Here is a 10,825-nt window from a genome sequence, read left to right as displayed (position 1 = left end):
CAAAGGGTTTTTACAAATATATTAAGGAAACAAGGGTAACTAGGGAGAGAATAGGGCCCCACAAAGATCAGCAAGGCGGCCTTTGTGTGGAGCCGCAGAAAACGGGGGAGACACTAAATGAATATTTTGCATCAGTATTTACTGTCGAAAAGCATATGAAAGATATAGACTGCAGGGAAATAAATGGTGACAGCTTGCAAAACATCCAGTTTAGAAGGGAGGAAGTGCTGGATGTCTTGAAACGGTTAAAGGCGAATAAATTCCCAAGAAATGATCAGGTGTAACCGAGAACTCTGTGGAAAGCTAGAGAGGTGATTGCTGGGCCTCTTGCTGAGGTATTTGTATCATCAGTAGTCACAGATGAAGTGCTAGAAAACAGGCGGTTGGCAAAAGTGGTGCCACTGTTTTAGAAGGGTGGTAAAGACAAGCCAGGGAACTATAGACCGGTGAGCCTAAACTCAGTGGTGGGCACGTTCTTGGAGGGAATCCTGAGGGACAAGATGCACATGTATTTGGAAAGGCAAGGACTGATTGGGAATAGTCGACATGGCTTTGTGCGTGGGAAATCATGTCTCACAAACTTGATTGAGTTTTTTGAAGAAGTAACAAAGAATATTGAGGAGGGCAGATTGATAGATGTGATCTATATGGACTTTAGTGAGGCATTCGACAAGGTTCCCCATGGGAGCCTGATAAGCAAGATGGAATACAGGGAGAACTAGACATTTGGATCCAGAGCTGGCTCAAAGGTAAAAGACAGAGAGTGGTGGTGGAGGGATGTTTATCAGACTGGAGATTGTGACCAGTGCAGAGACACAAGGATCACTGCTGGGCCCTCTACTGCTTGTCATTTACATAAATGATTTGGAGGCGAGCTTAAGAGATATAGTTAGTAAGTTTACAGATGACACCAAAATTGGAGGTGCAGTGAATAGCGAAGAGGGTTACAACAGGATCTGGACCAGATGGGACATTGGACTAAGTGGAAGATGGAGTTTAATTCAAATAAATGCGAGGTGCTGCATTTTGTGAAAGCAAATCTTAGCAAGGCTTATACTCGTAATGCTAAGGTCCTAGGGGGTGTTGCTGACCAAGAGACCTTGGAGTGCAAGTTCATAGCTCCTTGAAAGTGGAGTCGCAGGTAGATAGGATCGTGAAGGTGGCATTTGGTATGTTTTCCTTTGTTGGTCAGAGTATTGAGTACAGGAGTTGGGAGGTCATGTTGCGGCTGTACAGGGCATTGGTTAGGCCACTGTTGGAATATTTTGTGGCCTTCCGTTCTCCATCCTATCAGAAAGATTTTGTGAAACTTGAAAGGGTTCACAAAAGATTTACAAGGATGTTGGCAGAGTTGGAGGATTTGAGCTATAGGGAGAAGCTGAACAGGCTGGAGCAGTTTTCCCTGGTACTTCGGAGGCTGAGGGGTGACCTGACAGAGGTTTACAAAATTATGAGGGGCATGGATAGGATAAATAGACAAAAGTCTTTTCCGTGGGGTCAGAGAGTCCAGAACTAGAGGGCATAGATTTAGTTTGAGAGGGGAAAGATAGAAAACAGACCTAAGGGGCAACTTTTTCACGTAGAGGATGGTACATGTATGGAATGAGCTGCCAGAGGAAGTGGTGGAGAATAGTACAATTGCAACATTTAAGACGCATTTAGATGGGTATATGAATGGGAAGTGTTTGGAGGAATATCGGCTGGCTGCTGGCAGGTGGGATTAGATTGGGTTGGAATATCTGGTCGGCATGGACGGGTTGTACCTAAGGGTCTATTTCCGTGCTGTACATCTGTATGATTCTGTCACTCATGGAGGATATAGAAATAAGCTGTGCGGTTGCGTCTGGAGAAAATTAAGGGCATAAAGGTTTGTAGTTACCGAAGGAAATTACATCATTCGGGACCAACAGAGTTTACAGAGACTGAGTGCGTTCTAGAGACAGGAAGAGTTCATAGTCATCATTAGAAATGCAGAAACTAATTTATGAGAGAAGCAGGGTCACTCTGTTTTATGCACAGAGACGAGGAGGAGTCTAACAGCTGGAGGAGGTTACTAAGGTAGAGAGCTTTTTTCTTGTCATGACGGGAAGGTTACAGAGGTCATGAACGTAGTAGGAGTTCAAAAATTTCACAAATACAGGGAGGTCTTTTTTCTGGTCTGGAAAGGACGACACTGACCGGGATGGCTTCAGGAACTGAAGAGTTGTTTTTCGTCCGTTAAGGAGAGATGTGACAGAACCCAGGATTAAAGGCAACGGCAGAAACTTGAAGAGTTGTGCTGGTAGTAGGAGCTGACAGGGATAAACAGGGTTGTTGGGGCTGATAGAGATAGGGGAAGGTGGTATCTATGAAACAGACAGTGGAGAAACTGACCGACATAGGGAGGGTTCTGTGGAACAGATGAATTTACAGACAAGGTGGTGATAATGAAGCCTGAGATTTTTGTCATATTCCTTGCCCAGCATTGTTCCGACATCATGTCCTCAGGTTCTGAATTAAAGCCCATGAACTCCTCCCTGTGCTGCTGACTGCGTGAGTGATCTTACCGGCTGTAGGATTTACTGAAGGCTCCAGATCTCACTCTCCATCTGTCTCTGGATGACCAACCATCTTCAATGTGCTGATGGACGAGACAGGAATTGGGAATTCTGCTGAGTCAGTGACATCAAAAATACCTGCAGGAGACAGAGAAATAGACAGAATGGGAAATTATTCCAATGCAATCAAGGCAAAACATAGAGAATGGCACTGAGTCCCACAGAGATCTGGAAAATCCCAATCTCCATCAATGGCCTGTGCAGTTGCTTCCCTCTGGATTGGAGAATGTTGTTGGCCCAGGATCTGGAGTACCTGCAAGAGCGAGAGACACTGACAGAGGCAGTAATTAAACCCACACAGTGAGGGATATCACATGGAGAGAAACTGAGTGATATCAGCAGAGTGCAGGAATGTATCAGGATCACACAATAGTATCATCAGAAGTGGTTCTGACCAGTGAGCACTGCTACCAGTACTCAGGGAAGACTGAACTATTTTATTGGAATAGGCTCCTCTGGTACCAAGATTATGCAGTGTGCTATAAACGGACACAGATGAGGAGGGGGACAGGTCTGAGGTGAATGGAAATTCGGAAGTCCAAAGAGAAAGGTTGAAATATTGGAACACCATGGAGATGTAGATGAAGACCAAAACAGAGAAACAGTAAGGGAGTGAGTTTAATTAAAATACGACATTGTCAAACAGATTTGTGACAGGAAATTATTGGTTAACATAAAGTAAGTGCCATTTACGCACCTCACAATTCCTCATACGCCACAAGTGACAACACTTCCGCACCTCACATCATCGCTGATGTCACACACTCAGTGAATTCAGCGGCCCCCACTGCCGTGTTTGCCACCACGTCCACCCCCATCAACAACAATCACCTGCATTGTGCTGACACCCCCCAGGTCCCACTGTCAGCATCCCCGTCCCCAGAAACCTGAGGGGAACACCACCCTGCTCAAGACTCCACGCCCATTCCCCCTAACACCACACTCACTCCAGTTACAGGCTCGGTCTCTTCCCCAAGCTCCACACCACGCCAGATCCCAGCTCCCAGTCTTGGCGAGTTTTCACGATTCTCTCTGACCTCAACCAGAAGGAGGATGAATGACCAGTCCTCAGGAAAGGCCTCAAATTTATCACCCTCTGTCTAAGGGTTAATGAATTTAATACACGCCGTGACATCGAACACTTCTTCTGACGCCCACGAGCTTACTTTCACAATGTAGACACTCGCCAACCTCCGAGGATCCCATTGCTCACCTCCAATGCACTCCATCCACCAGGAGACCCCGTGATGTCCTATTACCTGCCTACAATTTCTTCATTTCCAACTACCGCTGAGACATGAACCACCTCAAACTGGATATCCATGGATTCTTACTGTTCCCGACCGAGGCAGTTGCTTTGGTGTCAGCAACAGCGCAGAACACACTTGCACGTTCTGCTCAATATCACATATTTCTAATGCAATCTTCATTTGGTGGGGCAGTGCAGAACGAGAGGGTACAAATCTGGTGTGGGAGGGTGAGAATTCGAAAGGCAATGAGGAGCAACGGCTTCACGCAGAGGGTGGTGCGTGTCTGCAATAAGTTGCCAGACGAGCTGGTGATGACTGGTACAATTCCAATACTTTTAAGGAATTTGGACGTGTATTTGAATAGGAAGGCTTTAGAGAGACATGGGTCAAGTGCATGCAATCGCGGCTGGATCAGTTGAGGATATCTGTTCGGAATGGACGAGTTCGATCAAAAACTGTGTTTCCAGTGCTGTCCATATCTATTGGCTCTATGATATTGCATGTGAAATGATAAAAAATTGTCGAAGTTGTTAAATTCAAACAACGTCAGATAGTTTTATTTTCAATTATTTTAATTACCTTTTTATTTGTATTTCTTTCATTGTTCTGTACTTTTTATTTCTTGATTGTCTCCCTTTCTGTCGCTTTCCACTCTGTCAATACATTTTTCCTCTCCTCTTCCCGCTTTGCTACGCTTCTCCCCTGTTTTCCATTTAGTCTGCTTCACACATCCCCCACATATTTTGCCACATAGCACTGGCTTCAGCCTTGGTCATTCGCAGCTCCTAATCACCCTTTAATCTCTCCGTGCTCTGTCATTATCACCTTTGCATCTGGAGCCCTGACTCACCTTCTCTCAGCATGGTGTAAATAGCTCCCTAATTCTCCCCTTTTTTAAATCTTTAACAAAGGGTCAGTTATACTCGAAACGTCAGCTCTTTTCTCTACTTGAAGATGGTGCCAGATCTGCTTAGATTTTCTAGCATTTTCTCTTTTGGTTTCAGATTCCAGCATCTGCAGTAATTCGCTTCCATTAATGGCTCTGTGATATTGCTGGGGATATGATAATTCCAGTGTCGATGCATAAGAGGTGAACAAGCGAATGAATTCCCTCTGGAAGTCGCGTGAAAAGTAGTAACAGAGATCCAGGAAAATAAGATGAACGAATCTTTGATTTCAATTGAAGCCTGACCTCTGCTTCTCCTCCGAGACTGTGCCAGGTCGACTTCATACTGCATATATTTCATGTTTTGCATTTCTTTGTGAAAACAATTGAGACTGATTGATTTGCTGCAGACAACATCCAAGAGTCATCATGGGTACGGCGATCGAGTTGTGCATCTATCCCTGTCAAATGTTTTATTGCGCTGGCGAGGTTTTCTGTTTGGTGATTTTATGGTTCACAATGTTTGGAAATACAGCAACGCAGCTGAGATCCGGCGTGGGACCAACGAGTTGCTGTTCCAAGACAGCGATGACTGGCTTTCGAATGAATACACATCTGAATCGATCATGTGACAAGTTCTTGCAGGAGGTGAAACTTAAAGCCGCAGCAAACTTGGGCACAGGGTAACTAACGACACAAGCGCTTCACCTGGCCAGTGTGGGGATTGAACTCACGACCTTGGCGTTATTAGCGCCACGCTCTAACCAGCTGAGCTAACCGACCAACGCAGCCGAGCTCCCAAAGCAAATGCCTACATTGCCCGTGCTCACAATCAAGGCGTCTATTCATTTTTTGATTTGATGTCGATCGCCCGCTCGTCTGAGGTATTTCCTTTCGTTGCAAAACTTTTCAACAAAAAAATAGCATTGACTTTTCGAACGCGTACACTCGAGCTAACCATTTGCTCTGATATCCAAAATTAAGCACAATGTCCGGACGCCTGCAATTTCAATTGCAATGCCACCGGCTCAGCTGCAGCTTGTCATGCTGACAAATATCGTCTGGAGAAACGTACATTCGACGATCGCTCACTGTGCTTCTGTAAATTCACATACCTTTGGAGTCAGGGTTTTGTGCTGCTTATAAACTGCTGCGAACCTTATGCCAAATGCATTTGAATTGTAATCTAACAGTGGGATTCTTTCTGCTCCCGAAGGCCGCAGTTGCTTTAGAGTGAGCAACAGCGCAGAACTCAATTGCTCGTTTTCCTCAATGACTCATGTTGCTTATGCAATCTTCGTTTGACAGCATAGTTAGCAAGTTATCATGCCTTCCTGCAGCGTTTGTCAGCGACAGATCAGCTGCTAAGATGACTGCTTCAGACAGCATGCTACATCCTACATTTGAAAATGGAAAAGGTGCAACGTTTACAGGCTGAACGCCCTCTCACTATTTTGTCTGGCGCGTCAGAGGCTGGGAGCTGATCTTATGGATGTTTCGCAATCATGAGGGGCATGAATCGGATAAGTAGATAAGTTCCTTTCGCTCAGGTGGGGCAGTGCAGCACGACAGGGTATACCTCTGTTGTGGGCGGGTGAGAATTCACGATCTTGGCGTTATTAGCACCACGCTCTAACTTCTAACCATTTTTACACAATTATATCACTGGGGTGGGTAAACTGAAGTCTACTCCAGTACTGGCAGACTTAGAATTTGTCACATGCAGTGACGGTGTGTGTGACAAAGACATGGAGGGTGTGTAAGATGTAGTGTGGGAGGATGTATGAAAAACATGGGGAGGTTGTGTGAGACTACAACAGGGATGATGTATGTGACCAGACAGGCAGCGTATGTGTGACAAAAACAGGCACTATGTCCTCAAATATGAGAGAGTTTTTAGATAATTTATTTATGTTCGGACTTGCCATTGAATGTTTTGATGGACAGTTTGCATGTCCAGCTGCTATATTATTTGTTTCTAGAAATGTTAGCCTGAAATAAATTAAGTATGATCCCTCAGCACTGATCCTCCGACAGCACCCACTCTCCCAACACTGAACGGGCGCCGATGGCACTTACTCTGCACTGGACCTGTGACAGTACCCTCTCTCTCAGTCCTGACCCCCCAACAGTGCCTGCTCCTTCAACACTAACCCTCTGAATGTGCCCACTCCCTTAGAATTTATTCTATTACAGTAACCGATCCTTCAGCAATAACCATCTGAGAGTTTCTGCATTCTCAGTTCTGATGCTCTGACAGCGTCATCTCTCACAGCACTGAATCTCCAAAAGCGCCTGCCCTTTCAGCACTCACCTTTTGCAATGGAAAGAGAAAGCGCCGTTCTGGCCCTCTGACAATGCATGCTTTCTTGGCTCCCGTTTAGAGCCTGGTTCTGGTGTACTATTTTACTCACTTGCACAGTGTTCAGAAGTTTCGAAGCAACCAAAGATATCATCTGTGAATTGCTGCGCCAAATGATAATAGCAGTCTCCTGCGAGTGAGGGAAACAGAGGGAGGTGAACAGAAAAACTATTTGACCCTATCAACGTTGATAAATCCTGCCTCATCCTCAACACAAGTCCATAACCTGCGGCCAGACGACCTTTTATTAACAGTCACAGGCCACATTGGATTTGTTACTAGGTAATGGATTGGCCCGGTGTTAGATGTGAAGGTAGGTGAACAATTCAGTGATCGTGAACACAGTTCTGTATGTTAACTTAAGCAATAGAAAGGGATAGTTATGTACTGCAGGGAAAGATGTATATCTGAGGGAAAGGCAATTAGGATGACATTTGGCAAGATTTAGTTTGCACTAGATGTGGAAAGAAACGGATGGTATGAGCACAATTGAAATGTGGAGCTTATTAAAGGAACTGATATTGCATGTACTTGATGAATATGTGCCTGTCAGTTATGAAGGAAGTTGTCGAGCGAAGCAGCCGTGGTTTACTAAAGAACTTAAAGCTCATGTCAAGAGAAAGTAGGAGGTTTATGTTAGGATTTGTCTTGAATGCTCAGTTAGGGCGATTGAGAGTTACAAGTTAGTGAGCAACGAGTTGTACAGAGAGTCCAGAAGAGACAGGAGAGGACATGAGAAGTCGCTTGCGGATAGAATCTTAGAAAACCCTAAGGCTTTAGACATGTATATGAGGAATCAAAGAACGACGAGAGTAAGATGAGGACTAGTCAAAAATAGGAGTGATGAATTGTGTGTGGAGTCAGAGGAGGTAGGAAGGCTCCAAACGAACATTTTTCGTTCGTATTCATATTGGTTTCAGACAACGGTGTAGAGGAGAATCTGAGATACATGCTACTAGACTGGATGGAAATGTGGTTTACAAGGAGGATTTGTTAACAATTCTGGAAAGTGCGAAAATAAGTATGCCCCCTCGGTCAGCTGGGATCTATCCAAGGATTTCCTGGGAAGCCAAGGGGGAGATTGCAGAGCCTTTGCCTTTGATCTTTATTTCCATATTGTCTACAGGAATAACATTCGAAGATTGGAGATAGCAAAAGTTGTTCCCTTGTTGAAGAAGGGTCATACAGATGACCCAAGTAATCATGACCAGTGAGCCTTACCTTTCTTGTAGGATAGAATATGGAACAGAGTATGAGAGATAGGATTTATAATCATTCGGCCAGCATTAACTTGATTTCAGAGGGTCAACATGGTTTCGTGAGTTTTTCGACAAGGTGACCAAGCATGTGGATGAGGCTAGGGGACTTGACGTGGTGTACATGACGTCTGTAAAGCCTTTGATAAGATTCCACATGTCAGGCTGTTGGAGAAAATGCAGACCCATGGGATTGACGATGATTTAGCAGTTTGGATTAGAAACTGGCTTTCTGTGAGAAGGCAGCAAGTGGTGGCTCATGAAAAATATTTAGCCTGGAATCCGGTAACGAGTGGTGTGGCACAAAGATCTGTTTTGGTACCAAAGTTGTTTGTCATTTTCATAAATGACTAAGACGCAGGCATAGGGTGAATGGGTTAGTAAGCTTGCAGATAACAGTAAAGGTGGTGGAGTAGTGAGCAGCGTGGAAAAATGTTGCAGGTTGCACGGGAGCTGGGATAATTTGCAAAATTGGTCTTAGAGGTGGCAAATAAAGTTCAATGCAGCCAAACGTGAGGTGATTCCCTTTGGGAACAATAACAGGAAGGCAAAATACTGAGTTAATGGAAAGATTCTTAGCAATGTGGATGCGCAGAGTAACGTTGGAGTCCATGTACGTAGTTTCCAGCCAGGTTGTTTTCTTTTTTTTTTGATTACTTACCGTGTGGAAACACGCCTTGCGGCCCAGCAAGCATTAACTGACCCTTCGAGACAGGACACACCTAGACCCATTTTTCTACACTGACCCCTTTACCTAACTTGCACATTTTTTGGATTGTGAGGGGAAAACAGAGTAACAGGCAGAAACCCACACAGACAGTTGCTTGTAGGAAGAATTGAACCCGGGTGGTTGTGGTAGCGATGCAGCTGAACTAACCACTGTGCTACTGCGAAAGAGTACGTCAGCGTTGGTTTTATTGGTAGAGGATTGAGTTCCTGGGCATTATACAAAACACTTGTGTGGCTCCACTTAGAATATTTTGAACTGCCTGGTCGCCCCATTCCAGGAAGAATGTGGAAGCATTGGAAAAGTTGCTGATGAGATTTAACAAGATATTGTCTGTTCTGGATGAATAGTCTTATCAGGAAAATCTGAGAGACTTGGGTCTATTTTCATTGAAAAGAAGTCTGAGAGCGGATTTGATACAGAGTTGCAAGGTTTATGAAGATGTGCAGCTCAGTTTGAGGTTTAGGGTGCAGGTCTGCTCGCTGCGCTGTTGTTTTGAATCAAATCTACAGCTCAGCGATCAAAACTACTCCAGGGAGTTATAAGAGGATTAGATAGGGTAGACTGTGGAAGCATTTTTCTGAGGAAGTTGTACGAGTGTTCATAACTACAAATTGAGGTTTTATAGGTTTAAGCCGGATGTCAGAGGCAGGTTCTTTGCTCAGTGAGTACTAACGGTGTTGAATGCCCTGCCTGTCAATGTCGTTAACTCAGCTAAATTATGGAGATTAAAACAATCCTTGGATAAACACATGGATGATGCTGGGATAATATTGGGGGATGAGTTCAGATTAGTTCACAGGTCGGCGCAACATCGAAAGCCAAAGAGCCTGTGCTGCATTGTATTGTTTCATTGTTCTATGTTCTAAAGCAAAATCTCCACATCGGGAGCTCGAAACCCATGGCATCAATTAGGATTTCACCAGTTTCCACATTTCCCCTCCCTCCACCTGACCTCACTTCAAAACTTCCAGCCCAGCACCGTCCTTCTGACTTTTCCCATCCGTCCCATTTCCTTCCAACCCATGTGCATCACCCTCCCCTCCAAACTATCAACTTTACAACCACCTCCGTGCACTTATTGCTTGCCCACCCACTCTGCTTGCCCACCCACTCAACCTGTCACTAACCATTTCCAGATTCCACTGTCCTCATTGCAAAATGTCCTCCCCCCTATTGTGTATCGTCAGTAAAACTGGGCACATTTCATTCTGCCAATTGCATCAAGTCATTAAGGCAGATATAAATCGTTGAAATCCTATGACTCACCATTCCAGCACTTTACTAATTACATTTTTACAACTTGAAAATATGCAATAATGCAGATTCTGTTTCTTGCATTAAATAAACAACAGACAATCCTGGCCTTTTTTTAACATTTCACCGTGAACTCCGACCTTGAACTATGGCTTTTGATAATGTCTCTTATGGAATGCGAGCAAATATTTGATCAGCTCTGCTCGAAATATTATCAAAGGATTCTGACAAATTTGTCAAGTGTGTTATCCATTCAACAAATGATGTTGACTCAGTTTGACTCCAATCATCTTTTCTCAACGTCCTGCAATTTCTTTCTTCACAATTGTCTCTCGCAGTTTCCAAATGACAGATAAGATATTGGAACATATGGAAACCATTCATCCCATCAGGTCTGCTCAACCTTTTAATGAGGTCATGTCTGATTTGGTTCATTCTTAACGGCACTTGTCCACCTTATCCCCACTCTTCTTGATCCCCAAACTGACTA

The 10,825-nt window shown here is 44.4% G+C and overlaps 1 non-coding gene across 1 annotated transcript; it reads right to left on the bottom strand.

The window, feature by feature from the left end:
- Window positions 1-5,442: 5,442 nt before the first annotated feature.
- Window positions 5,443-5,516, bottom strand: trnai-aau (transfer RNA isoleucine (anticodon AAU)). Its single transcript has one exon. It is a non-coding gene; the product is annotated as a tRNA-Ile (tRNA).
- Between the last annotated feature and the right edge of the window lie 5,309 nt (window positions 5,517-10,825).

This window comes from Hemiscyllium ocellatum, unplaced genomic scaffold, assembly GCF_020745735.1.
Source record: "Hemiscyllium ocellatum isolate sHemOce1 unplaced genomic scaffold, sHemOce1.pat.X.cur. scaffold_1026_pat_ctg1, whole genome shotgun sequence".
NCBI lineage: Eukaryota > Metazoa > Chordata > Chondrichthyes > Orectolobiformes > Hemiscylliidae > Hemiscyllium > Hemiscyllium ocellatum.
Note: the sequence above shows the minus strand (reverse complement) of the source record. Positions and strands in the feature narration are given on the sequence as shown.